We start from the raw sequence: 7,264 nt of genomic DNA, 5'->3' as shown, positions 1-7,264 counted from the left end.
TACAATGAAGAATAAATTGATCTTGGATTTCCATTACCTGGGCACATTTAAAGTATTTGTTTATTAAAGCCTAATCCACACTTCAACACTCTGGTAATAAATCTAAAATTTACTTGTGCTTTGCCAATGGAGAGTAAAATGACAATGTTTAAATACATAAATGCCTTCCAACTCACCTCCTTTTCTGTCCCCTATTGCTTCTTCTGGCCTCCAAAAGATGTGTAAGCTCCAGTTTGAGAAATGGAGTTTACACAGGGCTGCGCTCTGCCTTCATGTGACTGTACTAAGGAGCTAAGCGGCAAACTCCAGCTCGGTCATGTAAGAAGGTGAAAGAGTCCTGCCCTTAACCTAGAAATTTTGGGAATTGGTCTTTGTTCCTGGCACAGAAAGGAGTTGGAGGAATGTTGGTTTGTGCAATTAGGGAAGCAGGCATTTAAAGAATTTTATTGTTGTCTTGTTCTCCAAGGATAAACACATTCACTGTAAAAAAAATTGAATAATGTAACAAATACTAGAACTATTACTGTAGTAATATATTTCTCATATACAAATGTATGGAGTGTATAGAGCAATTTACATAATATAGCTCTATTTTGCTCTGCTCATCTTGAATACTAGAAGTAGCAAGGTTATCAGCCCAGACCAGATATTCCTTTGCTTGGCTTAATATGCGAGCTCTTCCAGTGGGCTTCTTAGGTATTCCTAAGCTAGGAGATTTCTTTCCTTTGGAAATGCAAGGTTTGTCTCCTTCTCCTGCAAGATTCTGGAACTGCCTTTACTAATGTTTCTGTATTCAGTTAAGAAGATGCTCCAAATCACAGGGTTCTGGTCCTGGAATATGCAAGGCAATTACCGTACATGCATGTGCAGTAAGTATAAGAATCATTCACAAGCCACATCCTAAAATCCACTCATTTAGCTGCCCCTACAAAAGTACATCTGCAGAAGTTTCTAGTTTGACCCTTTTTTTTTCTTCAACTGTAAACAAATTTTGAAGGAACCTTCAAAAACAATATTTTATCAAAACAGGAAAACCCCTGACCTCAGAAGTGATGGTCTATGTTCTCTGTGCTGTACACAGACAATAGATTGGTTAATGGAGACCTAACATTTTTATTGGTAAAAAGGCAACAGTTTATAAATCCAAGATGCCACTTCTTTTGCCATCCAATAACGGGCAACCTTACAAAACACAATATTTTATTAAGGAGTCTGTGAGGATACGCAGAGCATAAAAGGAAAATAATAAAATAAAAATAAGTTACACAACTAAAATCAATCAGAAAGTATTTATGGAAGATGAATGTGTTCCTGTGGCTGCAACTATTGAATAGGGCTAAATTGTGCATGTGCTTCAATAGCTATAATAGGAATATTTTATATATGCTTGAGACAGGGCCATTTTGGTGCCCTAAGTAAGACACAAGTAGTGCCCCCCAGACCTCCATAGTGCCACCTCCCACCCAAGGCCGTGAAACACCTCCAGCAGCACCCATGTGGATGAATAAATATAAGAAGTGAAAGAACAATTCCCTCCACTGTAAACCTGTAGGCTAGGACTTAACTTGCATCAGTCAAACTCGCATTACCCAGCTTCTTATTGCATGGTCTTATACTACAGTAAATGTTCTCTATAGTCCATCCACAGCCCACCACTATCTTTTACTTCTTCAATCTTCAGCACAAACAACAAACAGCAGTCTATACATATCGCAGAATGCAGTGCCGAGCCCCATTCTCAGTTGTTGGTTGCAACTAGTCCTTCCCCAATGCATTAGCTGACATCACCACGCTGGGTCAAGAGGAATCATAAGGGCTGGCTTAGGGTTAGCTTTAGATTGGTGACTAGTAGGGCCAGTGAGGATTGAGCTCCCTCCTCCTGAATAAGTGTCAATGGCTGGAACTGAGGGGCACCTCCTCATCATAGACAGATAACCTGCATCTCTTTACTTCTAGTTATGTGGTTTAGTGACGAGCAAAGCCACTATTCTATTGTCATGGGTAAGATTCAGATCTGCTAAAACAGACTTCATTACAGTGAGAACCTAAAACTGATGGTCTATTAGAAAATAGCCGCCAAGCTCAGGAAGCCTTCACCTGCATTGTAGCTAGAAGAGTAGAGACAACTGAAAATTACCCATCCCTGTTACCCTGGGCCTGATTTATTAAAGTTCTCCAAGGCTGGAGAGGATACACTTTCATTAGTGAAGCTGGGTGGTCCAGCAAACCAGGAATGGATCTGGTCCAGGATTCAAAACATTTGCTAGCAAATTACTTCTACTAGCAAAGAAATCCATTCCGGGTTTGCTGGATTACCCAGCTTCACTAGTGAATGTGTATTCTCTCCAGCCTTCGAGAGCTTTCATAAATCAGGCCCCCTGTTTTACCACAAAAGTTCAAACGAAGTAAAAGGAGGGTGTGATCTACCTAGTTTCAGTCCAACACTACTTGTGTCCTCCAGCTCTTCAGCTCCCTAGCACTTTGCTTAGACTTTATTTGCACAGAAACAGTCCTGACATAGGAAATGATCAATATTATTTAATAAAAAAAATTTACAAAACGTGCAATATTTAAAAAAATCTAGATCCTTGCAGTTTCAATATCCTTACTGAAACTTCTTATTTTTAAGAATTGTGCTGGATGTGAACTGCTGTAACTATAGCAAAGGTTTACTTTACTAAATCTTGTTCAGGACTTCTTAATTTTTTTTGCTCGGACTATATAGTACTTCAACAAAATGTAACTTTGAAGACCAGATATAAGTATATTTGTGTGGTTAGTTTCATATGGCAGGGCACGTCAATCCTACATTACAGTTGTTTGGAATATATTCTATATTTAGCTTTTGGTTTGTTAGCCTTTTATCTGGGAGGAAATGAGCACCCTCAAAGGTTTAGCCATAAAATAATAACTCAACACTAAGCAATAATTGGCTCACTTATGTTATCGGAGTATGGAAACTGAATGGTCTTATTAAGCAACAAAAGATTTTTTCTTTAAGGTCTGTGACATGAAATACGATAGCAGATTCTGTGCTATTGTCCTATCATGTTCCATTTGTTTGAAGGGTGGGGAGCTGCTTGGTTTTACTTACAGTCTTCTATATTTTTAATATAAGGGTTATTTAAAACCTACCCATGTGCTGTGTTTAATAACAAAAGTAAAGCTCAAAAGCTTAATTCCCAAAGTGACCTGAATTCATTACCTATACCACACTCAAATTACATATAATACAATTGTGAAATTATTAGCAAAACACATCACATGGTTTGTCTCTTTATATTCACGTTTAAGGCCATCTTCAGTTATAATGGTTGCAATTGTAGACAACGCTGCCCAAAAAGAGTTCAGATGTATGCAGTTAAATCAATAAAAATGAAAAATGTGTAAAAGTATGGAAAAACTGGGTATGGCGGGCGTAGAAAACAAGTGTTTCTTTTCCTTGTTTCCAGATCTCCATGCTAACAAATAAAAGAGAAGGAGGGGAACATATACAGTATTTAGGGACACCTGAAACAATGTGAAATGTAATTCTTCTCTGATCACAATAAGGACGTTCCCTTAATCCCCACCAAAGACACTTTATCAGTTTGAGATTTTAATGTGGGAGTATGATAGAGGTTATAATGATAGATTTGATAATGATAAGATTTTAGGTATTTGTCTATTGGAAATTAGAGATTTTGGGATTAGAGGTATCTGTCCATAGGAAAAAAACAGATATTAGTATATGATGATCCCAACAACTAGTTGGGGCTGATAAGAATAAAAGGGTATCTAACAATTTACTAGGTGGAGAAGAAGGACTCAGCATTCTGCTGTTGATTAGGTATGAGTACGTATTTCCTAAATACAATTCCTTAAAACAAATGAAAGATCCATGCTAATGAAATAGAGAAAATTAATTGTGCTTGAATACAGCTGATGATGATGTGGTTGTAATCTAAATGATATCAAAATACATTGTAAGTGCTATTACGATTTTTTGATTGATGATAATAAAATTTAATTTTAACATTTTTGATGTAGACATTATTTTTTTTGGGGGGAACCATCTCTTTTTTAATGCCTCAAGAATATCTTGTTGTAGAGGGGTCTATATCAATAAGTTTACACCATCCTGCTGGCACTTTTTGCTGTGCGTATTGTGGTTGTAACTTCACTTTGGATGCTTCCCTACTACTGGCACTAGAAAAGAAGATTAACAGCCCCAAAATGCATTCCCTTTAAAAGACAAATGAGATTTTAATTTTTGCGGAAGTCCACAAAAGGCATTTTTTTTTTAATTTGTAATATATATGTATATCACCTGATGTTGTGGGGTTGTTGTGCTGCATTACAAACAATACGCAGCATTTAAACACGGCTCTGATAATGCTTAGAATAATGGGTAGCATTTGGTAATTTTAGGCTAGCAATAAGCATTAGGATTTCCAGGTATGTAGTATCTCATCGCTTTTCCAGATAATGCCTTTTTTTTTGTTTTTCCAATTTGTACCATCATTTGTTCAGGGTCTATTGAAGTTCACCAGTTACTTTGTTGACTCTTGGGTGTTGCAAATGTCTTGCACCTTGTGATTTGCTGCAAAGTTACAATATTGCAGTCTGATTACCGTGTTTCCCCGAAAATAAGACCTACTCCGAAAGTAAGACCTAGCACTATTTTCTAAACCTGCCCTAGAACTCGGGCTCGCGTCTTCCGAAAGGTAAGTTTTTTTTTATTTTTAAGACCTACCCCGAAAATAAGACCTAGTGTGTTTTTGGGAGCCAAAAAAAATATATAAGACAGTGTCTTATTTTCGGGGAAACACGGTAGTAAGAAAAAGGAACGGTTGTATACATTTAATAAAAAGTAATATAAACTATTTAATATTACAAAAAAGGCAAACCCATTCTATCTTGATGTCAAAGACAAAGCATAAAAGGACATTCTGCTGAGTAATAAAATAGAAGCCACTGGATCTAAAATAGTTTTCCCAGTGGTGAAATATTACCAGCCTCACAATTTACCATCATCAGTCTCAAAGCTAGAATAATAAGCTTTCAAAAACAATAATATAATAATATTGCAGACAATGAAGGATCCACAAAACTCTGTTCTACCAGTTTACCTCCCTAGGCAACATCGAAATGTTTTATATAGAAGAAGGGTTCAGGTGTGCCTCCTGAAGGTGTACTGAGACTGTTAGAGGGCAGGGCCAGTGTTTGAGTGGGTGAACCAGGTAAATGCCCTGGACCCCTTCATTTCAAAAGACCCCCAGTAGTTCCCCTTATACAATCTGTCCTGCACCTGAATAGCTGTATCTTCATGTTTTCGGTTTAGGAAGCCAGCTAACTGTTAGGGTAGGGATGAGTGAATCTACCCATATGCTGATGTGTAAAGGACTTGAGGAATTGAGGATTTGTTGTGGGGAGCTTATTGTTAAACCTGGAAACCCTCCTAAAAAGGTGAGAGATGTTCACTCTTCTCACAGGAAAATGAGTACAGTGGTATATAACTTAACGAAAACATTTTTACTGCCTTAAAACGAAGAATATTAGTGCCCCTAGAATTAAATCCACAACAGTAATGTTAATGTAAATCCATATTATACAGAACAGAACAAAAAACCCCATACATAGGGGAAGTATTTTAGGGGCCAAAAAACATATATTTTGTAAAAACATACACATTTTATTAAACTACATTTTAAAAACACATAAAATATTATTTTTAACTCTGTATTGTGGGAATGTATCCTAAAAACATGTATCAACCAAATTTTTGACCCAAGCAAGGGTCACCTTTCACTTTCTTTATCAGACCACAGATCACCAGAATACAAAATTCAACAAATAGACCAAAATCTGCTTTCCATGTGGCCAATGATATCCACAATTCATTCATCCTTTCACCTTCAAGAGATACTAAACCACAGATGTTCTGTATAGTAGGTAAGTATCCCCAAATTTAATCCTCTAAATCAAAAAGCCTACTTCCGTTATTGGGAAAAGACAGCCGCCTCAGTATAAAAAAGCAAGGTCCAGGAGGAAAATGGAACATTTAAATACTAACTTCCGGGTCCTGTGTCTGCAGCCGAAGTTCAATATTAAAGGCGACCCAACCAAATGTTTTTCACATTGAATGATATTAGAGAAGTAGTTATATGTACAGTTGTTGGCTGTCTGCAGAAAGGCTCAGAAGATAAAGTCCCAATGAATTAAGTCCTAGTCCTCAGAGGTGATATCCTAGGGGCATCATAATTGCAATTGCATTGCATCGTACAACAAGTTCTGTATCTAGAAACCCATTTGAGCACTGCCTTTTAGTGACTGGGTGGCACAGGGTAGTTACAACCACCCTTGTTAATTTCATGGAGAAAACCCCAATTAGGCTACAGTTCGTGTTACATGTACTGTAAATAGAAATCAGTTTAGCCCTAAATTTAATCCAGGAGGCGTTCACACTGTCTTGCATCTGAACTTCAGGTACACAACAAGCTTCTCTGTGCTAGAGTTTATCTAAATCTGAATACTGCTATTCTCCTACCCTCCTGATATTGTAAAGCTACCATTTTTCCAGCTTTCTAGTTTTTTCTTTGATTAAATTGATTGATTGTTAGTAGTTATTTGTTTACTATAAGTATTGTGTGCTGGTCCTCTCTACCTCTGCCGATCCTTATAAATTACATTAAACCTATCCAATGTCTGTTGTCCTGACACAAGTTGTGTATATTGTCATCCTAGGACTGGAATTGTGCTACTGGCAGAATCACCATGTGAAAATAATAAAGGCATAATTTGATGTCAGGACAAGTACCCTGCAATATTTTAACTGTTTTTAGGGGGTTTGGATACACTTTGAGTAGTAATTTGCATGACTTGCAGAAGAAATCTTTTGCTAAACACAGCTGAGGTTGTAGGTGATCTGTTCTGCAAGCTCTTGTAACTCTTTAATGACCAGGACAAACTCTGCAGTTGTTTCTTTTTGCATATCAAAGCACAACTAGCTCTAGAAGTTAATGAATGTCAAGGCTCCATTAAGTTTTTTTTTTTTGTTTTGCTTTGTTTGTGATTAACTCACAGTGATAATTTTATACAGTAACTGACACCATGCTGCCTAATATTATGTTGAGACAAACATCTGTCCTAATTGCATTTATTAAAATAATGTACTTGTTCGACTTGCATACAAATTCAACTTAAGAACAAACCTACAGTCCCTATCTCGTATGTAACCCAGGGACTACCTGTATAGTGTAAAAAAGATGTGAGCAGGCAAATT

Source organism: Pyxicephalus adspersus, chromosome 7, assembly GCF_032062135.1.
Source record: "Pyxicephalus adspersus chromosome 7, UCB_Pads_2.0, whole genome shotgun sequence".
Lineage (NCBI taxonomy): Eukaryota > Metazoa > Chordata > Amphibia > Anura > Pyxicephalidae > Pyxicephalus > Pyxicephalus adspersus.
Note: the sequence above shows the minus strand (reverse complement) of the source record.